Genomic DNA, 26033 nt, shown 5'->3' on the forward strand with positions numbered 1-26033 from the left:
AATCGAAAGAGGTATTCTTACCCTTGGTCTTCTTGGTTTGGCCCACCAACAGATCTTGCAATGGCGCAGCCTTCTTGGTGAAGTCTTTGATAAACCTCCGGTAATAACCCACCAATCCGAGGAACTGCCGAACTTCATGGAGGTTACTGGGCTTCGGCCAGTCCCTGATCACGGTGACCTTGTCAGGGTCTGGGGCCACCCCTTCAACACTCACCACATGGCCCAGGTACTGCACTTTGGGCTTCAACAGATGGCATTTGGATGGTTTTACCTTTAGGCCAAAGTTGGACAGGGCTTCGAACACTTCGGCCAGGTGCTTCAGATGATCCTCATAGGTCTTAGAGAAGACAATGACATCGTCCAGGTACAGCAATACGGTTTCAAAGTTCTTGTGCCCAAGACAGCACTCCATCATTCTCTGGAACGTCCCGGGGGCGTTGCACAAACCGAACGGCATGTAGTTGAATTCACAAAGACCCATCGGGGTGGTGAAGGCCGTCTTTTCCTTGTCCGCCTCAAATACGGGAACCTGCCAGTACCCACTAGTGAGATCCAAGGTGGAGAAATAGTTAGCAGATTTTAAAGCAGCCAAGGACTCTTCTATTCTGGGAAGTGGATAGGCATCTTTATGTGTAATGCGGTTTATCTGCCTATAATCAACACACATCCTCATCGTGCCATCCTTCTTCCTGACGAGGACTAAGGGAGCTGCCCAGGGGCTACAACTGTCTCTCACTACCCCAGCCTCCTTCATCTCTCGCAACATGTCTTTGGCACACTGATAATGAGCTGGGGGTACTGGACGGTATCTCTCTTTAATGGGTGGATGATCTCCTGTGGGGATGTGATGTTGAATCCCTTTTACCTGCCCGAAGTCTAGGGGGTGTTTGCTGAATACCCGTTCATACTCATTAACTACTCTGTAAGCCCCCTGTTTCTGGTGTGATGGGGTAGAGTCAGTGCCCACATGCAATTTCTGACACCAATCTTCTGCCTGCCCTGCGGAACCATTGTCCTCCGCCCGATTGGACGGGACCAAGGGTTCTGGTGCCTGTATTACGTTATTATCATCAGTGAACAGTTTGGCAAGTGTGACATACTTGGTTAGGCAGACCTCTTCCTCTCCACAGTTAAGAACACGTACTGGCACCCTCCCTTTGCGGACCCCAACCACCCCTCTGGCTGTTAGGAGGGTGGGCCTATTATCTGAATACACAGGCTCTACCAGGGACTGGTAGTCTTTACCGCTGAGGCCTATGGCTGCTCGGCACCAGATTAACATTTCACTCCTGGGGGGGTACTGCAGTGGGGGCGGAATCACTCACTGTAACATGGCCAATTTCTCCACCAGTCAGTTCTACCTGCTGTCTCTGCATCAGAGCTCTGATTTCTTTTTGCAGTGCACGTTGTTCACTATAACCAGCTGTTTCCGCCACCTGCTGTAACAAGACAATAACCTCTGCAAGACAATTTTCTATGACATTAGTACCAATGGTCATCATGGGGTTACATTCACGTCGGTCAATATCAACAATTACAATTCCCTGGGCTTTCAATTTTACCCACCCCACTTTAATGGTGACCTCTTTGTACCCCACTTGTGGCAACGGCTGACCATTACTGGCTATTATGGTGAAATCATCATCAGGGCCACGAGTGATGTCGGTATCTTCCCAATAACATTTATAAAGGGTGTACGGCATAGTTGTCACCTGAGAACCGGTGTCCAACAGAGCGTTCATGGGAATACCGTCAATCACAATGGGGAGAACAGGTCGTGCTCCAATGTACTTAGTTCTCCAGTTTTGCGGGCCTGGTCGTCCTACTCCTGGGGGTTGGCCCTCTGCCCCAGGGGTTGCTCATTTAAATGACAGTACCTTGCAACGTGGCCCACCTGGTTACAGCGGCGACAGATGGGTCGTCCGTCTCGATGGAAACGATCGTCGTCCTTGCTTCTGATCGGCGGAGCTTTACTCTGTCGTCGCCAGAGAACATCCTTCGGTCTGGAAGACAACTCGATTTTCTCCTTGGGGGCCTCCTGTAGGGATTGCACGGTCCGAGCTAGGGCAGCAACGCTCTTGGTCAGTTCTTGTATCTGGAGGCGCAGTCCTGCAGGGGAATCGTCGTCCAGAATCTGAGCATCAGCCTCGGCAGAAACTTGAACATCAGGCGCCACCTCCTGGTGGTATGTGAGGGCTTAACGCCTAGGAAGTATTGTACGGCTGGGCTGTCGCTCCTGTAGCACTTGGATGGCTTTGTCTTTAAATTGCGCAAAGGTCAGCTCAGGATTCTGCATGGCCAGAAGGTGCAGATGGGCCCGTTGGTGACTGCACAAGTCCCTCGATGAACCATTCCTTTAAGAGTTTGTCCTCATCTTGCATGCTGCTCGGATCATTCTGCTTGATTGCCCGCAGTGCCTCCTGAAGATTAAGGGCATAGTCCCGTAAGCTATCCTGCGGTCTCTGCTTGCACCTAAAGAACGTCAATTTGATTTCCGTGGCGGTGCAGGTATCAAAAGTGGTTTTAAGTTTTGCTAAGACCTGCTGCACAGTTTTCTTATCTGCAGTGGGCCAGGACTTTACTTCTCTCAGAGCCGCTCCAAACAGTTGCCCCGTTACAATGTGAACTTTCTGAGGCTCTGTCAAGGGATAAAACTGAAGCAGGCTGCCGATCCCTTCTTTAAAGTCTGTTAATGTATGCGATTCTCCGGAGTATCTGGGGAGCCAGGCTGGTCCAGGTATACACGGCATGGAGAAGGGCATTATAGCCGCGGTAGCCGGGACAGTGTCCGGCTGGCTGATGGGGGCGGCAGGCTCCCCGGGACCCGGTGGTGGGACAAGGCCCGCAGCTATGCCTACTGCGAGGTCTGGTAGCGCGGCCTGCTCGGCGGCTGCGGCCACCGCTACTTCTCCTCCTGGGTCGGACATGGCCGCTCCTCCCCTCGGCTAACCTGGTGGAAGTCGGGGCTCCTCTCCAAACTCGGTGCTTTGCAGCGTCTCTTCTGGCGGCTCTGCTGCACGGCGTCTCCACTTCCGGCTTCACGGCGGCACGGTACCCGTCCTTTCTGTTTCGCGCTCTTCTTTGGCTGGTTCCGCCCACTAAGTGACGGCTCCTCCTCTCGCGTCCCACACGGCGCGGCAATGGCAGACTTTTGGCGGCAATTGGCAATATACAGTTTTAAGCACAATTCCGACACAGTTCCAAGGTACACATGACCTGATTCTCAGGCTTAAGTAAATCCTGTTCGTGACGCCAAGTTTGGAGTGCCCCCAGACTCAGGACAGTGGGGTACCCGGTACCGGGTCTCTTCTGTCTCGGTTCTGGGGATGTCACGGTGGCCCGACCCAGTCCGTGGCCCTGCTAAGGGGCGCCCAATTAAAGGTGTAGATGAAAGCTTGTCAAGAGTTCGTGACGCCACCTGTGGTGTTCGGTCAGGGTGACCGACGCTGCTAGGGGTCCGCTGGGGTGATGGAATGGCAGCTAGATGGTGTAACTTCCCACAGGTGAAGTATGTCCCCAGGGCTTCCCTTGATGAGTAGATGGTAATGGTGTAGGTCGCAGTAAATGACGAGGACACAGGGTTGCAGTCTCTTTACCTTTTTACTGAAGGCTTCGGCATCCACAATCCAGAGCACTGCTAACAGGGCTGGCTGAGACCAGCTGGTCCAAAGGCACATCCAGAGTTCCCTTTGCAGGTGGAAATCAGTAGCCTTCCTACTAGCGCCTGTGTGTTGTAGTACCTCCCTGCTGAGCACCACGGGATAGTCCTCACAACTGTCGTGTATGTTTCTGTTCTGTTTCTGTTCTCTCTCTCTGTCCCCCAGATGATATGGATAGGACGCACCCATATGACGGGGTAGGCCTGGAGCTATTTTATAGGGACCCTAGAGATGCCCCTCTCCCACAATTTGCCTCCGTTGTCTTCATTAGGTGTAAAGCGTGGACAGCCAACCTGTAATTAACTGCCCTGCCGCGGTTCGGAGTAATGCATAGAGCCAATCACCCCCTCGGCTTTCCGGCCACCGGCTACGCGCCTCAGAAGGATGTTGCTGATCTTTAAGGCAGGACTCCTCCTGGTTTTATCTCCTTTGTGCTGTGATCTCGTTTCTCACTTCTCCACAAAATACTTCGCTTCATATCCTTTCTTAGGATGCTGCCGCAAGGAAGTGCAGGCACAGCTCCGTAACGATCTGTCTCTTGCTAGGCCGCTGTCAGGATCCCACACCTGACAGGTCCTCCCTGGAACTCTCCCAGGCTGCTTTCTCCCTAACTTCCTATCCAACCCCCAGTTTTACCCATGTGTGAGGAGTGGCCTAGTAGGTAGGACCTTTTGCTCCCCCTGGTGGCCGGAGTGTGAAGTGTAATGTGTGACTGTGATACCTGGCAAGGTGAACTCTTTTAGTACAATCAGACGTACCATCACTCCCCCTGGTGGAAGAGCGACGTTACTGCAACGACCAGACTCTGGGGCGCTGCACAACCCTAATGCTTCCACCTGTTAGGTTGCGAGGTGGACAAGCACTATTATTTTGACTTCTGCCTGCCGAGCAATGCTCTGATTCACTACCGCGACAAATTTTTGTTTGTCGGACCCAAAAAATTCTAAACTCTGCTCCTTCCTCCTAGCAAAATTTAAATTTGTGTCCCGGCACTTCAGAGTGCCGCCATCACCCGAAAAGACAGTCGGCCCATGTAACATACTGCCTCTCTTAGGCATCGAAATAGACACCAATTTCGCTTACCATCAGAAAAAAATACAGAAAACACTGCTAATGATGGAAAGCTTCAGTGAAGTTAAAAAAGTCACCCTCCAACAGATATAGTCCTTATTGGGTTTGCTGACATTGGCCATGCAATGCCATCTCTCGCTGATTATCACTGGCAACGAAGGGCATTGCCCAAACAGGCCAAATAATTAGAATCACTCACTCCTTGAAAGCAGACTTACTAGTCTGAAAAACATTCCTACAATCCTACAATGGTTTCCTTCAATCCTACAATGGCCATACCTGTGTCCCAGCACAAGAGACATTAAGCAAGGACCTAGGGCTTGTGGTAGGGATAAGTATCAAAAGCGGTTTTGCAGCAATCTACAAAAACCAACGGCACAAATGCAGCTAGCAGTAATTATGGACCACAGCAAGCTGGGGCCGCGATCCAGCCCTGTTAGAAATTTTTGCAATAGTATCTTCAGAGGAGCTATGGGGTACTCTGTTGGAAAACACAAACATCCAATTTTAACGAAAGATCCGGGAGCCTAAAAAACCTTAAACAGTATGTCTTCTGCATCCCCACATTTATTCGCTCTTTGATGCTGGCTAGCACTACTATGCTTGAATCACAACATCTGGTGTCGAGCCAGAGTAACGTCAGATGTAGATGATAATCTTGTTAACCCAAATTTATCTTCTGAATAGCAGGCCTTCAAAGTCCTTCTCCCCAAGGCGCAACCATCAGGTGTCCAGTTTCCTTTATCCCTATGGGGCACAGTGGCCAATCACTGATGCCCTTAATCTGTGCTTCGATTACACCAGCTACCTGGCAGGTCTATGGTAAGGTGTGGGAAGAGTGATGTTCTCTAATTCAAGATAGGCCGGTCGATAAGTGCAATCGAACGAGATACGAGGCGTGCACAAATTATTTGAATCAGCTCAGGAAAGGAGGTGGATCAGGGTACATCTGCACAATGGCATTTACCAGGAATAGCCTTTTTATTTCAATTAATGAGCTGTGCAGACGTTACTAAATTCCCCTTTTATCAAACAAGCTGTTAAAGGCTGGAGAAGGCTTCAACCAAGTCAAGAATGCCTTTGCCCTATATCATTGAGACGATTGCCCTTGCTATCGCTTTTTTTGGTGCACTGCGCCTTAGTGAATTGTTGCAGCAGTCAAAAACAGCATCGGAAGGCGGTTTAATCAATGAGGACTTAGTCATTTGCTGTGACTCTCTGCGCATTCACGTACGTAAATCCAAATGCGATCCCGCCAGTAGAGGTACCTGGGTCCTGGTTAACTCATCTGATGGACTAATATGCCCGCTTAAAAATAGTCAAACGCTACGCGGTAATAATAAATACAAGCAGATTTTTTCTCTCACATACAGACAGGTCCCCTCTTACCAAGTATCAATTTCAAACAAGCTTATAAATAGTAGCAACAACAAAAAACGGCGCTAATCCAAAGAAATACGTGACACATTATTTCCTAATAAAAGCAGCCATCGAAGCTATCGGAGGCCGAAGTGCAGACAATGGTCTGCTGTAAATCCACACGTTTTACCAGATATATGAACTGATGTGCTCGAGTAACACATCTTGTCTCTTACAGGCATCTGTAAGCCCGCAGTTTGGGTATTAAGACATTTTTATGTCTACTAGGCGAGCAAAAGAGTCGAACTTCGGCCAGTTGGAAAAGACCTAGGCTCCCCAGGACTAACGTTGAACTAGAGAGGTATCAGAGGTCTCCAATGGCAACATGTGTTCCTGGAAATAGTGAACATCGCTAAGAGGGCCAAACGGCCGGTGATATTAATGTTACATACTAGAGGCAATGATCTGGGCAAGCGAAAAAGTTCTGAGCTTTGTGCAGTGATGTCAACAGACATAGAGCATTTTTTCTGTCTTTTACTGGATATGATATTGGTGTGGTCGGAGATAGTGCCACGAGCCATTGGGCACGGAGCTAAGGACGCAAAAGCCATAGAAAAATCAAGAAGAAAGACCAACGCATGGATGGCGAAATGTGTAAAGGGAAAATATGGCATCGTAGTTCACCACCACGAGCTTGAAGTAGATAACTCGGCACTATTGAGACCAGATGGAATTCATCTCACGGACATTGATCTCGACATATTTCTGTCAGGTTTGCAGGATGGAGTTGAAAAGGCCTTAATGCTGATGGGTGGGGGTTGGAGTCCTGTGTAGGTCATACACATTATCCTCTGTGGTGGAAGAGAGGGGCCAAGGTTTGAAACCGCTCATTAGCCTGCTCGCCTGTCGGGCGCAGAAAGGGCCTTTGGCGATGAGCCCGTAATGACATGTAATTGCCTTCTCTGCGTATGTAATTATTAAACTGTGATCAACCTGTTTAACCCATCTGGCCTGTCTGTGTTTTCATTACAGGATCGGTGGGAGGGGGGAAGTCACTGTTTACGACACACGGGTCTTCGCAGTGTGGCAGGCACGGTCCTGATTAAGGAACGTGCCTCTAACTGCAGAGCCCATAGGGTTAAAGATAGAAGGAAACACTGTGCAGTGCCCAATTCCTCCCTCCAACTGCTTCCCCAGGTGATGCACTAATTGAGATGCCCGACTGACCAACGGGAACAAAGGGAGAGGGGCATCCGGCCACACCTACATGGGTTAAATGCAGGAACCCGGGATCAGCAACTTTCTCTTTATCCCCGGCCGATCCCTGGAAGCCGTTGTCCCACCTTCCCTCCCTTATATATTCATTGATGTTTTGTGCTGATGCGATAAATGTAAATTAAAATATATATATATATATATATATATATATATATATATATATATATATATATACAGTACAGACCAAAAGTTTGGACACACCTTCTCATTTAAAGATTTTTCTGTATTCTCATGACTATGAAAATTGTAAATTCACACTGATGGCATCAAAACTATGAATTAACACATGTGGAATGATATACTTAACAAAAAGTGTGAAGCAACTGAAAATATGTCTTATATTCTAGGTTCTTCAAAGTAGCCACCTTTTGCTTTGATGACTGTTTTGCACACTCTTGGCATTCTCTTGATGAGCTTCAAAAGGTTGCCACCGGAAATGGTCTTCCAACAATCTTGAAGGAGTTCCCAGAGATGCTTAGCACTTGTTGGCCCTTTTGCCTTCACTCTGCGGTCTAGCTCACCCCAAACCATCTCGATTGGGTTCAGGTCTGGTGACTGTGGAGGCCAGGTCATCTGGCCTAGCACCCCATCACTCTCCTTCTTGGTCAAATAGCCTGGAGGTGTGTTTGGGGTCATTGTCCGGTTGAAAAATAAATGATGGTCCAACTAAATGCAAACTGGATGGAATAGCATGCCGCTGCAAGATGCTGTGGTAGCCATGCTGGTTCAGTATGCCTTCAATTTTGAATAAATACCCAACAGTGTCACCAGCAAAGCATCCCCACACCATCACACCTCCTCGTCCATGCTTCACGGTGGGAACCAGGCATGTAGAGTCCATCCGTTCACCTTTTCTGTGTTGCACAAAGACACAGTGGTTGGAACCAAAGATCTCAAATTTGGACTCATCAGACCAAAGCACAGATTTCCACTGGTCTAATGTCCATTCCTTGTTCTTTAGCCCAAACAAGTCTCTTCTGCTTGTTGCCTGTCCTTAGCAGTGGTTTCCTAACAGCTATTTTACCATGAAGGCCTGCTGCACAAAGTCTCCTCTTAACAGTTGTTGTAGAGATGTGTCTGCTGCTAGAACTCTGTGGGGCATTGACCTGGTCTCTAATCTGAGCTGCTGTTAACCTGCGATTTCTGAGGCTGGCGACTCGGATAAACTTATCCTCAGAAGCAGAGGTGACTCTTGGTCTTCCTTTCCTGGGGCGGTCCTCATGTGAGCCAGTTTCTTTGCAGCGCTTGATGGTTTTTGCAACTGCACTTGGGGACACTTTCAAAGTTTTCCCAATTTTTCGGACTGACTGACCTTCATTTCTTAAAGCAATGATGGCCACTTGTTTTTCTTTACTTAGCTGCTTTTTTCTTGCCATAACACAAATTCTAACAGTCTATTCAGTAGGAATATCAGCTGTGTATCCACCAGACTTCTGCTCAACACAACTGATGGTCTCAACACCATTTATAAGGCAAGAAATCCCACACCTGACAGGGCACACCTGTGAAGTGAAAACCACTTCCGGTGACTACCTCTTGAAACTCATCAAGAGAATGCCAAGAGTGTGCAAAACAGCTATCAAAGCAAAAGGTGGCTACTTTGAAGAACCTAGAATATAAGACATATTTTCAGTTGTTTCACACTTTTTTGTTAAGTATATAATTCCACATGTGTTAATTCATAGTTTTGATGCCTTCAGTGTGAATATACTATTTTCATAGTCATGAAAATACAGAAAAATCTTTAAATGAGAAGGTGTGTCCAAACTTTTAGTCTGTACTATATATATATATATATATATATATATATATCTATAATATAACGCTGGGAGCGTCACTCTGTCCGAAGCCTTCATAGACTGCGCAAGCGCCGGCGCAGTCTGGACCCCACAGAGTGACGCTCCCAGGAGATCGCGGTATGCGTACGCACTGAACACACACCGCGATCTCCAACGGAGAAGCAGGGACGTGCCAGGAGGGTGAGTATGCAATACTTACCTGTCCCGTTCCACCGATGCGATTCCGAATCCGGGCCATGAATGTCCCCCTGCTCCCGGAATCGGCGCCTGCGCAGTCCGCGCTTTCCGGTGCCATTTTCTTGAAGACACACTGTGTGTCTTCAAGAAAATGGCGCCGGAAAGCGCGGACGCCTGTGACGTTCAGTTCAGAGGGCACGATGACGCGCTTAATGCGCGCCGCCCTCTGACTGAACAGTCACAGCCGGAGGATGGAGCAGCGCGCATCGATGGAACGGGGGACAGGTAAATATAGCAAGTGCCGGGGGCCTGAGCTAGCGGCGACTCCGGCACCTGACCCCCACAGCGCGCCGGTGTCCCCGCCTGCTCAGGCCCCCAGCACAGCCACGCACAGCCGCCCTGTTGTGAATTCTGTTTTTGGGCTCCCTCTGGTGGTTACTGGTGGTACTGGCTGACTTTTGTCTTGCACCTGTTCCCATCAGGAAACTGGGAGTTTCCTATTTAGTCTGGCTTCTCAGTCATTCTAGTGCCGGCAATCAATGTTATCAGAGCACCTCTGTTGCTTGCTACCTGCTCCAAGTCTGCAATTCAGCTAAGTTGGATCTTTGGCTTTTTTTGTGTTTGTTTGTCCAGCATGCATTTATATTTCTCTTGCTGCTGGAAGCTCTAGTGATCTGAAATTACTACTCCGGTGTCATGAGTTGATAACGGAGTTAAAGTAATTTCAGGATGGCTGTTTAGGGTTTTGAGGTGACCGCGAAGTCCTCTTTTGTATTTTCTGCTATCTAGTCAGAGGGCCTCTCTTTGCTGAATCTATATTCATACTGCGTACGTGTTTTCCTCTTACCTAACCGTTACTATATGTGGGGGGCTACTATCACTTTTGGGGTTTCCCTGGAGGCAAGCCAGGTCTGTGTATTCCTCTACTAGGGGGTAACTAGATCTCCGGCTGGTGCGAGGTGTCTAGGGATAATCGTAGGCACACCCCCTGGCTACTATTAGTTGCGTGTTAGGTTCAGCGTCGCAGTCATCTGAGATTCCATCATTCCTAGAGCTAGTCCGTTTTTGCCTGAGTCCCTGCCATTGAGAACCATGACAGTATTGCCGGCCCCAAATGTATTAAAGGTATTGGCTGAAGAAAGAGAGAAAAGAAGAAGTTTCTGACACTTTTTTTTTTTTTTTTACTCAGAAGTTCTGTCTAGCCATAATTGCAATCTGCTGCTTTTTTCTCTCCTCTTAACCCCTGAATGGCTCAGATCTCAGCTGTTGAGAAATGGATATCCAGAGTTTAGCTACAGGCCTGAGTGCTCTTGCTTCTAAGGTTCAAAATATCCAAGATTATGTTATACATGCTCCTATGTCAGAACCCAAGATTCCTATACCTGAGTTCTTTTCTGGAGATAGATCTCGTTTTTTGAATTTTAAGCACAATTGTAAATTGTATCTTTCTCTGAGATCTCGCTCCGCTGGAGACTCGGCTCAGCAGATTAAAATTGTGATTTCCTTGTTGCGGGGTGACCCCCAGAATTGGGAATTTGCATTGGCACCAGGGGATCCTGCGCTGCTCAATGTGGATGCGTTTTTTCTGGCACTGGGGTTGCTCTATGAGGAACCTAATTTGGAGATTCAGGCTGAAAAGGCCTTGATAGCCCTCTCTCAAGGGCATGATGAAGCTGAAATATATTGTCAAAAATTTCGAAAATGGTCTGTGCTTACTCAGTGGAATGAGTGCGCCCTGGCGGCGAATTTCAGAGAAGGTCTCTCTGACGCCGTTAAAGATGTCATGGTGGGGTTTCCTACGCCCACAGGTCTGAATGAATCCATGACTATGGCTATTCAGATTGATCGGCGTTTACGGGAGCGCAAAACTGTGCACCATTTGGCGGTGTCTTCTGAGCAGACATCGGAGATTATGCAATGTGATAGAATTCTGTCCAGAAGTGAACGGCAGAATTATAGGCGTAAAAATGGGTTGTGCTTCTACTGTGGTGATTCTGCTCATGTTATATCAGCATGCTCTAAACGCACAAAAAAGGTTGATAAGTCTTTTGCAATTGGCACTTTACAGTCTAAGTTTATTTTGTCTGTAACTTTGATCTGTTCATTATCATCTATTACTGTGGATGCCTATGTGGATTCTGGCGCTTCCTTGAGTCTTATGGATTTGTCCTTTGCCAGACGCTGTGGGTTTAGCCTAGAGCCTTTGGAAGTTCCTATCCCTCTGAAGGGTATCGACTCCACACCATTGGCTAGGAATAAACCACAATACTGGACACAAGTGACTATGTGTATGACTCCTGACCATCGGGAGGTGATTCGCTTCCTTGTGTTGCATAACTTGCATGATGTCTTAGTGCTTGGATTGCCATGGTTGCAAACTCATAATCCAGTCCTTGACTGGAAAACAATGTCTGTGTTAAGCTGGGGATGTCAGGGGGCTCATGGGGAAGTACCTTTGGTTTCCATTGCTTCATCTACTCCCTCTGAAATTCCGGCATTTTTGTCTGACTATTGTGATGTTTTTGAGGAGCCCAAACTTAGTTCTCTCCCCCCTCACAGGGATTGTGATTGTGCTATAGACTTCATTCCGGGCAGCAAGTTTCCCAAGGGTCGTTTGTTTAATCTGTCTGTGCCTGAGCATGCTGCTATGCGGGAGTATATTAAGGAGTCCTTGGAAAAGGGACATATCCGTCCATCCTCATCCCCTTTAGGAGCAGGTTTTTTTTTCGTGGGTAAAAAAGATGGCTCCCTGAGGCCCTGTATTGATTATCGCCTGTTGAATAAGATTACAGTCAAATACCAGTATCCTTTGCCACTATTGACTGATTTATTTGCTCGTATTAAAGGGGCAAAGTGGTTCTCTAAGATTGATCTTCGGGGTGCGTATAAGTTGGTGCGGATTAAGCAGGGAGATGAGTGGAAAACTGCATTTAATACGCCCGAGGGCCATTTTGAGTATTTGGTAATGCCTTTTGGTCTTTCTAATGCTCCTTCAGTCTTTCAGTCCTTTATGCACGATATTTTCCGTAAATACCTGGATAAATTTATGATTGTGTATTTGGATGATATTTTGATTTTTTCGGATGACTGGGAGTCGCATGTTCAACAGGTTAGGAAGGTTTTTCAGGTTTTGCGGGCCAATTCTTTGTTTGTAAAGGGTTCAAAGTGTATTTTTGGGGTTCAGAAGATCTCCTTTTTGGGGTATATTTTTTCCCCTTCTTCTGTTGAGATGGATCCTGTCAAGGTTCGGGCTATTTGTGATTGGACGCAGCCTACTTCCCTGAAGAGTCTTCAGAAGTTCTTGGGCTTTGCTAATTTCTATCGTCGATTTATAACTGGGTTTTCAAGTGTTGCTACACCTCTGACTGATTTGACTAAGAAGGGTGCTGATGTTGCCAATTGGTCCTCTGCGGCTGTGGAGGCCTTTCGGGAGCTTAAGCGCCGCTTTTCTTCCGCCCCTGTGTTGCGCCAGCCTGATGTTTCGCTCCCTTTTCAGGTCGAGGTTGATGCTTCCGAGATTGGAGCGGGGGCGGTTTTGTCGCAGAGAAGTCCCGATTGCTCAGTGATGAGACCATGTGCATTCTTCTCTCGAAAGTTTTCGCCCGCCGAGCGAAATTATGATGTCGGTAATCGGGAGCTCTTGGCTATGAAGTGGGCATTTGAGGAGTGGCGTCATTGGCTTGAGGGTGCTAGACATCAGGTGGTGGTCTTGATTGATCACAAGAATCTGATTTACCTTGAGTCTGCCAGGCGTCTGAATCCTAGACAGGCGCGCTGGTCGTTGTTTTTCTCCCGGTTTAATTTTGTGGTTTCATACTTGCCGGGTTCAAAAAATGTGAAGGCAGATGCCCTTTCTAGGAGTTTTGAGCCTGACTCCTCTGGTGATTCTGAGCCTACGGGTATCCTTAAGGATGGGGTGATTTTGTCTGCTGTCTCCCCAGACTTGCGACGTGCTTTGCAGGAGTTTCAGACTGATAGGCCTGATCGTTGTCCGCCTGGGAGACTGTTTGTTCCAGATGAATGGACCAGTAGAGTCATCTCGGAGGTTCATTCTTCTGTGTTGGCAGGTCACCCTGGAATTTTTGGTACCAGAGATTTGGTGGCCAGGTCCTTCTGGTGGCCTTCCCTGTCTCGGGATGTGCGTGCCTTTGTACAGTCTTGTGATGTTTGTGCTCGGGCCAAGCCTTGCTGTTCTCGGGCTAGTGGATTGTTGTTGTCCTTGCCTATTCCGAAGAGGCCGTGGACGCACATCTCTATGGACTTTATCTCGGACCTCCCGGTTTCTCAGAAAATGTCCGTCATTTGGGTGGTGTGTGACCGTTTTTCTAAGATGGTTCATTTGGTACCCTTGCCCAAATTGCCTTCTTCATCTGAGTTGGTTCCTTTATTTTTTCAGAATGTGGTTCGTTTACATGGTATCCCGGAAAACATCGTTTCTGACAGGGGGTCTCAATTTGTGTCTAGGTTCTGGTGAGCGTTCTGTGCCAGGATGGGCATTGATTTGTCTTTTTCATCTGCATTCCATCCTCAGACTAATGGCCAGACGGAGCGAACTAATCAGACCTTGGAGACTTATTTGAGGTGTTTTGTGTCTGCTGATCAGGATGATTGGGTCGCCTTTTTGCCGTTGGCAGAGTTTGCCCTCAATAATCGGGCCAGTTCTGCCACTCTGGTTTCTCCTTTCTTTTGCAATTCAGGGTTTCACCCTCGTTTTTCATCTGGCCAGGTGGAATCTTCGGATTGCCCTGGAGTGGACACGGTGGTGGATAGACTGCACCGGATTTGGAGTCATGTGGTGGACAATTTGAAGTTGTCTCAGGAGAAGACTCAGCAGTTTGCTAATCATCATCGTCGTGTGGGTCATCATCTCCGCGTTGGGGACTTGGTGTGGTTATCTTCTCGTTTTGTCCCTATGAAGGTCTCTTCTCCTAAGTTTAAACCTCGGTTCATAGGTCCTTATAAGATTTTGGAGATTCTTAATCCTGTATCTTTTTGTTTGGACCTACCAGCATCTTTCACCATTCATAATGTCTTCAATCGGTCGTTGTTGCGGAGGTACGAGGTACCGGTTGTTCCTTCTGTTGAGCCTCCTGCTCCTGTGCTGGTGGAGGGTGAATTGGAGTATGTTGTGGAGAAGATTTTGGACTCTCGCGTTTCCAGACGGAGACTTCAATATTTGGTTAAATGGAAGGGATACGGTCAGGAGGATAATTCTTGGGTGACTGCCTCCGATGTTCATGCCTCTGATTTGGTTCGCGCCTTTCATAGGGCGCATCCAGATCGCCCTGGTGGTTCTCATGAGGGTTCGGTGCCCCCTCCTTAAGGGGGGGGTATTGTTGTGAATTCTGTTTTTGGGCTCCCTCTGGTGGTTACTGGTGGTACTGGCTGACTTTTGTCTTGCACCTGTTCCCATCAGGAAACTGGGAATTTCCTATTTAGTCTGGCTTCTCAGTCATTCTAGTGCCGGCAATCAATGTTATCAGAGCACCTCTGTTGCTTGCTACCTGCTCCAAGTCTGCAATTCAGCTAAGTTGGATCTTTGGCTTTTTTTGTGTTTGTTTGTCCAGCATGCATTTATATTTCTCTTGCTGCTGGAAGCTCTAGTGATCTGAAATTACTACTCCGGTGTCATGAGTTGATAACGGAGTTAAAGTAATTTCAGGATGGCTGTTTAGGGTTTTGAGGTGACCGCGAAGTCCTCTTTTGTATTTTCTGCTATCTAGTCAGAGGGCCTCTCTTTGCTGAATCTATATTCATACTGCGTACGTGTTTTCCTCTTACCTAACCGTTATTATATGTGGGGGGCTACTATCACTTTTGGGGTTTCCCTGGAGGCAAGCCAGGTCTGTGTATTCCTCTACTAGGGGGTAACTAGATCTCCGGCTGGTGCGAGGTGTCTAGGGATAATCGTAGGCACACCCCCTGGCTACTATTAGTTGCGTGTTAGGTTCAGCGTCACGGTCATCTGAGATTCCATCATTCCTAGAGCTAGTCCGTTTTTGCCTGAGTCCCTGCCATTGGGAACCATGACACCGCCCGCACTCTCAGCACCGCCACGCACAGCCGCCCACACTCACCACCGCCACGCACAGCCGCCCGCACTCACCACAGCCACGCACAGCCGCCCGCACTCACCACAGCCACGCACAGCCGCCCGCACTCACCACAGCCATGCACAGCCGCCCGCACTCAGCACCGCCACGCACAGCCGCCCGCACTCAGCACCGCCACGCACAGCCGCCCGCACTCAGCACCGCCACGCACAGCCGCCCGCACTCAGCACCGCCACACACAGCCGCCCACACTCACCACAGCCACTCACAGCCGCCCGCACTCACCACAGCCCCTCACAGCCGCCCGCACTCACCACAGCCCCGCACAGCCACCCGCACTCACCACAGCCACGCACAGCCGCCCGCACTCACCACAGCCACGCACAGCCGCCCGCACTCACCACAGCCACGCACAGCCGCCCGCACTCACCACAGCCACGCACAGCCGCCCGCACTCACCACAGCCACGCACAGCCGCCCGCACTCAGCACAGCCACGCACAGCCGCCCGCACTCAGCACAGCCACGCACAGCCGCCCGCACTCAGCACAGCCACGCACAGCCGCCCGCACTTAGCACAGCCACGCACAGCCGCCCGCACTCAGCACAGCCACGCACAGCCGCCCGCACTCAGCACAGCCGCCCGCACTCAGCACAGCCGCCCGCACTCAGCACAGCCGCCCGCACTCAGCACAGCCGCACTCGGGCAGTAGAGCCGGAGAGAGAAAGATGGGAGCAACATATGGCAGAATGGAAACAGGAACAAGCAGAATGGGGGCGCAGGATGGGAGCAGCACATGATACAATGGGGGCACGGGATGGGAGCAGCACATGACAGAATGGGGGCACGGGATGGGAGCAGCACATGACACAATGACTGCGCACGATGGGAGCAGCACATGACAGGATGGAGGTGCAGGATGGGAGCACATGACAGGATGGGGCGCAGGATGGGAGCACATGACAGGATGGGGCGCAGGATGGGAGCACATGACAGGATGGGAGCAGCACATGACAGAATGGGGGCACACACATGACAGGATGGGGCCGCAGGATGGAGCAGCACATGACAGGATGGGGCCGCAGGATGGAGCAGCACATGACAGGATGGGAGAGCAAGATGGGAGCAGCACATGACAGAATGGAGACCATACACCAATATAAATGCTCACCACCCGGGCGTAGAACGGGTTCAATAGCTAATATATATATACACTCACTGGCCACTTTATTAGGTACACCTGTCCAACTTCTTGTTAACACTTAATTTCTAATCAGCCAATCACATGGCGGCAACTCAGTGCATTTAGGCATGTCGACATGGTCAAGACAATCTCCTGCAGTTCAAACCGAGCATCAGTATGGGGAAGAAAGGTGATTTGAGTGCCTTTGAACGTGGCATGGTTGTTGGTGCCAGAAGGGCTGGTCTGAGTATTTCAGAAACTGCTGATCTACTGGGATTTTCACGCACAACCATCTCTAGGGTTTACAGAGAATGGTCCGAAAAAGAAAAAAAATCCAGTGAGCGGCAGTTCTGTGGGCGGAAATGCCTTGTTGATGCCAGAGGTCAGAGGAGAATGGGCAGACTGGTTCGAGCTGATAGAAAGGCAACAGTGACTCAAATCGCCACCCGTTACAACCAAGGTAGGCCTAAGAGCATCTCTGAACGCACAGTGCGTCGAACTTTGAGGCAGATGGGCTACAGCAGCAGAAGACCACACCGGGTACCACTCCTTTCAGCTAAGAACAGGAAACTGAGGCTACAATTTGTACAAGCTCATCGAAATTGGACAGTAGAAGATTGGAAAAACGTTGCTTGGTCTGATGAGTCTCGATTTCTGCTGCGACATTCGGATGGTAGGGTCAGAATTTGGCGTAAACAACATGAAAGCATGGATCCATCCTGCCTTGTATGGAGCATCTTTGGGATGTGCAGCCGACAAATCTGCGGCAACTGTGTGATGCCATCATGTCAATATGGACCAAAATCTCTGAGGAATGCTTCCAGCACCTTGTTGAATCTATGCCACGAAGAATTGAGGCAGTTCTGAAGGCAAAAGGGGGTCCAACCCGTTACTAGCATGGTGTACCTAATAAAGTGGCCGGTGAGTGTATATATATATACATATATATATATATATATATATATATGTGTGTGTGTGTGTGTGTGTGTGTGTGTGTGTGTGTGTGTGTGTGTGTATATATACATATATATACATATAGTATATATATAAACTAGATTGTGGCCCGATTCTAACGCATTGGGTATTCTAGAATATGCATGTCCCCGTAGTATATGGACAATGATGATTCCAGAATTTGCGGCAGACTGTGCCCGTCGCTGATTGGTCGAGGCAACCTTTATGACATCATCGTCGCCATGGCAACCATTATGACATCTACGTCGATACTGTGCCCGTCGCTGATTGGTCGAGGCCCAGGCGGCCTCAACCAATCAGAGACGCGGGATTTCCAGGACAGACAGACAGACAGAAAAACCCTTAGACAATTATATATATACTAGACTGCGGCCCGATTCTAACGCATCGGGTATTCTAGAATATGCATGTCCCCGTAGTATATGGACAATGATGATTCCAGAATTCGCGGCAGACTGTGCCCGTCGCTGATTGGTCAAGGCAACCTTTATGACATCATCGTCGCCATGGCAACCATTATGATATCTACGTCGATACTGTGCCCGCCGCTGATTGGTCGAGGCCTGGCGGCCTCGACCAATCAGAGACGCGGGATTTCCAGGACAGACAGAAAGACAGACAGACAGACAGACAGAAAGACAGACAGACAGACAGACAGACGGAAAAACCCTTAGACAATTATATATATAGATAGATATAGATATAATCATGTTGCGATTAAGTCACAGCGGAAGTGTGGAGAGGGGCAAAGGTTTGTAGCCGCTCATTAGCCTGATCGCCTGTCAGTCGCAGACAGGGCCTTCAGCGATGAGCCCGTTATGACATGTAATTGCCTTTCTCTGCGTATGTAATTAATAAACTGTGGCCGACCTGTTCAGCCCATTGAGGCCTGTCTGTGTTTTCATTACAGGATTGGTGGGAGATGGGAAGGCACTGTTTACGACACAGGGGTCTTTGCAGTCTGTAGCAGGGGGTGTACATAAATACGTTATAGAGATATACAGCATTGTGTGTATATATTAATCAGGTATATAGCAATGGGTGTACATATACTGTATATGTGTATATATATATAATAATGTAATAAATACACACCCTGCTGTATACCACTATAATGTGTGTGTATCTACTATATAATTGTCTAAGGGTCACTTCCGTCTGTCCTTCTGTCTGTCTGTCTGTCTGTCTCGGATATTCATTGGTCGTGGCCTCTGTCTTTCATGGAATCCAAGTCACTGATTGGTCTCGCCAGCTGCCTGTCATGGCTGCCACGACCAATCAGTGGCGGCCACAGTCCGATTAGTCCCTCCCTACTCCCCTGCAGTCAGTGCCCGGTGTTGTGAATTTGGATTCTGGGCTCCCCCGGTGGCTACTGGTGGAATTGAACTGGTGTTTTCTTCTTCTCTGTTCACCTGTTCCCATCAAGATGTGGGAGTCGCTATATAACCTTGCTGCTCTGTTAGTTGCTTGCCGGTCAACAATGTTATCAGAAGCCTCTCTGTGCTTGTTCCTGCTCCTAGACAACTACTAGATAAGTTGGACTCTTGTCCATGTTTGTTTTTGCATTTTTGTTCCAGTTCACAGCTGTAGTTTCGTTACTGTGTCTGGAAAGCTCTTGTGAACAGGAATTGCCACTCTGGTGTTATGAGTTAATGCCAGAGTTTTAAAGTAATTTCTGGATGGTGTTTTGATAGGGTTTTCAGCTGACCATGAAAGTGTCCTTTCTGTCTTCTGCTATGTAGTAAGTGGACCTCAAATTTGCTAAACCTATTTTCATACTACGTTTGTTATTTCATCTTAATTCACCGCCAATACATGTGGGGGGCCTCTGTCTCCTTTCGGGGTATTTCTCTAGAGGTGAGCTAGGACTGATATTTTCCTCTGCTAGCAATATTTAGTCCTCCGGCTGGTGCTGGGCATCTAGAATCAACGTAGGCATGCTACCCGGCCACTGCTAGTTGTGCGTTAGGTTTAGTTCATGGTCAGCTCAGTTCCATCTTCCAAGAGCTAGTTCCTATATATGCTTATGCTATGTTCTCTTGCCATTGAGATCATGACAGTTTGACCGGCCCACTAAAGGGTTAAAATCCTTGGCTGAGAAAGGAGAGAAATAAGTAGTCTGCTGAAATTTTTTTTTTTTTTTTTTTCTCTCCTTCTAATCTTTGAATGGCTCTGTGTCCACCTGTTTGTAATGGATCTTCAGAGTGTAACTGCAGGTTTGAATAATCTCGCCACGAAGGTACAAAATTTGCAAGATTTTGTTTGTCATGCACCTGTATCTGAGCCGAGAATTCCTTTGCCGGAATTTTTCTCGGGGAATAGATCTGGGTTTCAGAATTTTCGAAATAATTGCAAATTATTTTTGTCCCTGAAATCTCGCTCTGCCGGAGACCCTGCACAGCAGGTCAGGATTGTGATTTCCTTGCTCCGGGGCGACCCTCAAGACTGGGCTTTTTCATTGACACCAGGGGATCCTGCGTTGCTCAATGTGGATGCGTTTTTTCTGGCCTTGGGGTTGCTTTATGACGAACCTCATTTGGAGCTTCAGGCAGAAAAAACTTTGATGTCCCTATCTCAGGGGCAAGATGAAGCGGAAATTTACTGCCAAAGATTCCGTAAATGGTCTGTGCTTACTCAGTGGAATGAGTGCGCCCTGGCGGCGACTTTCAGAGAGGGTCTCTCTGATGCCATTAAGGAGGTTATGGTGGGGTTCCCTGTACCTGCGGGTCTGAATGAGTCCATGACAATGGCTATTCAGATCGATAGGCGTTTGCGGGAGCGCAAACCAGTGCACCATCTGGCGGTGTCCACTGAGAAGTCGCCAGAGAGTATGCAGTGTGATAGAATTCTGTCCCGAAGCGAGCGGCAGAATTTTAGATGGAAAAATGGGTTGTGTTTCTATTGTGGTGATTCTACTCATGTTATATCAGCATGCTCTAAGCGCACTAAAAAGCTTGATAAATCTGTTTCCATTTGCACCTTACCATCTAAGTTTATTCTATCTGTGACCCTGATTTGCTCTTTGTCATCTATTACCACGGACGCCTATGTCGACTCTGGCGCCGCTTTGAGTCTTATGGATTGGTCCTTTGCCAAACGCTGTGGGTATGATTTAGAGCCTTTGGAGACTCTTATTCCTCTGAAGGGGATTGACTCCACCCCATTGGCTAATAATAAACCACAATACTGGACACAAGTAACTATGCGTATTAATCCGGATCACCAGGAGATTATTCGCTTTCTGGTGCTGTATAATCTACATGATGATTTGGTGCTAGGATTGCCTTGGCTGCAATCTCACAACCCAGTCCTCGACTGGAGAGCTATGTCTGTGTTGAGCTGGGGATGTAAGGGGGCTCATGGGGATGTACCTGTGGTTTCCATTTCATCATCTATTCCCTCTGAAATTCCTGAGTTCCTGTCTGACTATCGTGACGTCTTTGAAGAATCCAAGCTTGGTTCATTACCTCCGCACCGAGAGTGCGATTGTGCCATAGATTTAATCCCGGGTAGTAAATACCCAAAGGGTCGTTTATTTAATCTGTCTGTGCCTGAACATGCTGCTATGCGAGAATATATAAAGGAGTCCTTGGAAAAGGGACATATTCGTCCATCGTCATCTCCCTTAGGAGCCGGTTTTTTCTTTGTGTCAAAAAAAGATGGCTCTTTGAGACCATGTATCGATTATCGGCTTTTGAATAAAATCACTGTAAAATATCAATACCCATTGCCGTTGCTGACTGATTTGTTTGCTCGCATAAAGGGGGCCAGGTGGTTCTCTAAGATTGACCTTCGTGGGGCGTATAATTTGGTGCGAATCAGGCAGGGGGATGAGTGGAAAACCGCATTTAATACGCCCGAGGGCCACTTTGAGTATTTAGTGATGCCTTTTGGTCTTTCAAATTCTCCGTCAGTTTTCCAGTCCTTTATGCATGATATTTTTCGCGATTATTTGGATAAATTTATGATTGTGTATCTGGATGATATTCTGATTTTTTCGGATGACTGGGACTCTCATGTCCAGCAAGTCAGGAGGGTTTTCCAGGTTTTGCGGTCTAATTCTTTGTGTGTGAAGGGTTCTAAGTGTGTTTTTGGGGTACAGAGGATTTCCTTTTTGGGATATATTTTTTCTCCCTCTTCCATTGAAATGGATCCTGTCAAGGTTCAAGCTATTTGTGATTGGACGCAGCCCTCTTCTCTTAAGAGTCTTCAGAAATTTTTGGGCTTTGCTAACTTTTATCGTCGATTTATTGCTGGTTTTTCGGATATTGCTAAGCCATTGACCGATTTGACTAAGAAGGGTGCTGATGTTGCTGATTGGTCCCCTGACGCTGTGGAGGCCTTTCGGGAGCTTAAGCGCCGTTTTTCCTCTGCCCCTGTGTTGCGTCAGCCTGATGTTGCTCTACCTTTTCAGGTTGAGGTCGACGCTTCTGAGATCGGAGCTGGGGCAGTGTTGTCGCAGAAAAGTTCTGACTGCTCCGTGATGAGGCCTTGTGCCTTCTTTTCCCGTAAATTTTCGCCCGCTGAGCGGAATTATGATGTTGGGAATCGGGAGCTTTTGGCCATGAAGTGGGCTTTTGAGGAGTGGCGCCATTGGCTTGAGGGGGCCAGACATCAGGTGGTGGTATTGACTGACCACAAAAACTTGATTTATCTTGAGACCGCCAGGCGCCTGAATCCTAGACAGGCGCGCTGGTCATTATTTTTCTCTCGGTTTAATTTTGTGGTGTCATACCTACCGGGTTCTAAGAATGTTAAGGCGGATGCCCTTTCTAGGAGTTTTGAGCCTGACTCGCCTGGTAACTCTGAGCCCACAGGTATCCTTAAGGATGGAGTGGTATTGTCAGCCGTTTCTCCAGACCTGCGGCGGGCCTTGCAGGAGTTTCAGGCAGATAGACCGGATCGTTGCCCACCGGATAAACTGTTTGTTCCTGATGATTGGACCAGTAGAGTCATCTCTGAGGTTCATTCTTCTGCGTTGGCAGGTCATCCTGGCATTTTTGGTACCAGGGATTTGGTGGCAAGGTCCTTCTGGTGGCCTTCCCTGTCACGAGATGTGCGAGGCTTTGTGCAGTCTTGTGACGTTTGTGCTCGGGCCAAGCCTTGTTGCTCTCGGGCTAGTGGATTATTGTTGCCCTTGCCTATTCCTAAGAGGCCTTGGACGCACATCTCGATGGATTTTATTTCAGATCTGCCTGTTTCTCAGAAGATGTCTGTCATCTGGGTGGTGTGTGACCGTTTCTCTAAGATGGTCCATTTGGTTCCTCTGCCCAAGTTGCCTTCTTCTTCCGAGTTGGTTCCTCTGTTTTTTCAAAATGTTGTTCATTTGCATGGTATTCCTGAGAATATAATTTCTGACAGAGGGACCCAATTCGTGTCTAGATTTTGGCGGGCATTCTGTGCTAGGATGGGCATAGATTTATCTTTTTCGTCCGCTTTCCATCCTCAGACGAATGGCCAGACCGAGCGGACTAATCAGACCCTGGAGACATATCTGAGGTGTTTTGTGTCTGCTGACCAGGATGATTGGGTTGCTTTTTTGCCATTGGCAGAGTTCGCTCTCAATAATCGGGCCAGCTCTGCCACTTTGGTGTCCCCGTTTTTCTGTAATTCGGGGTTTCATCCTCGATTTTCCTCTGGTCAGGTGGAATCTTCGGATTGTCCTGGAGTGGATGCTGTGGTGGAGAGATTGCATCAGATCTGGGGGCAGGTGGTGGACAATTTGAGGTTGTCCCAGGAGAAGACTCAGCTTTTTGCCAACCGCCACCGTCGTGTTGGTCCTCGGCTTTGTGTTGGGGATTTGGTGTGGTTGTCTTCTCGTTTTGTCCCTATGAGGGTCTCTTCTCCTAAGTTTAAGCCTCGGTTCATCGGCCCGTATAAGATATTGGAGATTCTTAACCCTGTTTCCTTCCGTTTGGACCTCCCTGCATCCTTTTCTATTCATAACGTTTTTCATCGGTCATTATTGCGCAGGTATGAGGTACCGGTTGTGCCTTCCGTTGAGCCTCCTGCTCCGGTGTTGGTTGAGGGTGAGTTGGAGTACGTTGTGGAGAAAATCTTAGACTCTCGTGTTTCCAGACGGAGACTCCAGTATCTGGTCAAGTGGAAGGGATACGGCCAGGAGGATAATTCTTGGGTGAATGCATCTGATGTTCATGCCTCTGATCTGGTTCGTGCCTTTCATAGGGCCCATCCTGATCGCCCTGGTGGTTCTGGTGAGGGTTCGGTGCCCCCTCCTTGAGGGGGGGGTACTGTTGTGAATTTGGATTCTGGGCTCCCCCGGTGGCTACTGGTGGAATTGAACTGGTGTTTTCTTCTTCTCTGTTCACCTGTTCCCATCAAGATGTGGGAGTCGCTATATAACCTTGCTGCTCTGTTAGTTGCTTGCCGGTCAACAATGTTATCAGAAGCCTCTCTGTGCTTGTTCCTGCTCCTAGACAACTACTAGATAAGTTGGACTCTTGTCCATGTTTGTTTTTGCATTTTTGTTCCAGTTCACAGCTGTAGTTTCGTTACTGTGTCTGGAAAGCTCTTGTGAACAGGAATTGCCACTCTGGTGTTATGAGTTAATGCCAGAGTTTTAAAGTAATTTCTGGATGGTGTTTTGATAGGGTTTTCAGCTGACCATGAAAGTGTCCTTTCTGTCTTCTGCTATGTAGTAAGTGGACCTCAAATTTGCTAAACCTATTTTCATACTACGTTTGTTATTTCATCTTAATTCACCGCCAATACATGTGGGGGGCCTCTGTCTCCTTTCGGGGTATTTCTCTAGAGGTGAGCTAGGACTGATATTTTCCTCTGCTAGCATTATTTAGTCCTCCGGCTGGTGCTGGGCATCTAGAATCAACGTAGGCATGCTACCCGGCCACTGCTAGTTGTGCGTTAGGTTTAGTTCATGGTCAGCTCAGTTCCATCTTCCAAGAGCTAGTTCCTATATATGCTTATGCTATGTTCTCTTGCCATTGAGATCATGACAGCCCGGCACCCGCTCCATACTCCCCGCAGTCAGTGCCCGGCGGCCGCTCCATACTCCCCTCCAGTCACCACTCACACAGGGTTAATGCCAGTGGTAACGGACCGCGTTATGCCGCGGGTAACTCACTCCGTTTCCGCCGCTATTAACCCTGTGTGACCAAGTTTTTACTATTGATGCTGCCTTTGCGGCATCAATAGTAGAAACATCTAATGTTAAAAATAATAAAAAAATAAAAATCATGATATACTCACCTTCCGCCGCCTTTCCCGCTCCTCGCGATGCTCCGGTGACCGCTCCATGCAAGCGGCAGATTCCGGTGCCAAGGATGGTATGCGAGAAGGACCTGCCATGATGTCACGGTCATGTGACCGCGATGTCATCACAGGTCCTGCGAGAATGACCTGCCATGATGTCACGGTCATGTGACCGTGACGTCATCACAGGTCCTGCGCTCATACCAGCCCTGGGACCGGAAGCTGCCGTGTGCACCGAACACAGGGCCAGGACTTCAAAGGGCCTTCGCAAGGTGAGTATATGTTTATTTTTTATTTTAAGTCTGTATACTATGTGGCTCTGTGCTATATACTACGTCACTGTGCAATATACTACGTGGCTGGGCAATATACTACGTGGCTGGGCAATATACTACGTGACTGGGCAATATACTACATGCCTCTGTGCTGTATATTACGTGACTGGGCAATATTGTTGTGAATTCTGTTGTGGGTTCTGCTCTTGGGCTCCCTCCGGTGGTTATGAGTGGTAGTGCTGCTGTTTGTCCTTCACAACAGTCATCAGCTGCTTCCACTTTGGACGGGGCTATTTAGTCTGGCTCCTGCCTTTAGTGAGTGCCAGTTGTCCATTGTTTTCTAGGGATCCACATCTCTGCTTGGTTTCTCCTTCTGGATTGTCCAAATCATCAAAGATAAGTCCTGGCTCTGTTTTTGCAGTCCACATGCGGTGGACTTAATAGTTCTGTGAATTGCTATGTTTTTTCTTGTCCAGCTTTGTCTGTGTTAAGATTTATTCAGCCAAGTTGGAAGCTCTGGAGTCACAGAGTTACCCTCCATGCCTTTAGTTAGGTGTGGAGATTTTTGTATTCTCTGTGGTAGATTTTGTAGTATTTTTTATATACTGACCGCACAGTACTCTTTCCTGACTTTTCTTTCTAGGTAGCGTGGCCTCCTTTGCTAAATTCTGTTTTCAGTCTGCGTTTGTAATTTCCCTCTCGTCTCACAGTCAATATTTGTGGGGGGCTGCCTTTCCTTGGGAATTTTCTCTGAGGCAAGATAGTATTCCTGTTTCTTTCTTTAGGTGTAATTAGTCCTCCGGCCGTGACGAGGTGTCTAGGGAGTGACAGGAACATCCCACGGCTACTTCTAGTTGATGTGTTAAGTTCAGGGTCTGCGGTCAGTATAGAGGCCACCTACTCCAGAGCTCGTCCATGCTGCTCCTAGGCCACCAGTTCATAACACAATATACTACGTGACTGGGCAATATACT

This window comes from Ranitomeya variabilis, chromosome 1, assembly GCF_051348905.1.
Source record: "Ranitomeya variabilis isolate aRanVar5 chromosome 1, aRanVar5.hap1, whole genome shotgun sequence".
Taxonomy (NCBI): domain Eukaryota; kingdom Metazoa; phylum Chordata; class Amphibia; order Anura; family Dendrobatidae; genus Ranitomeya; species Ranitomeya variabilis.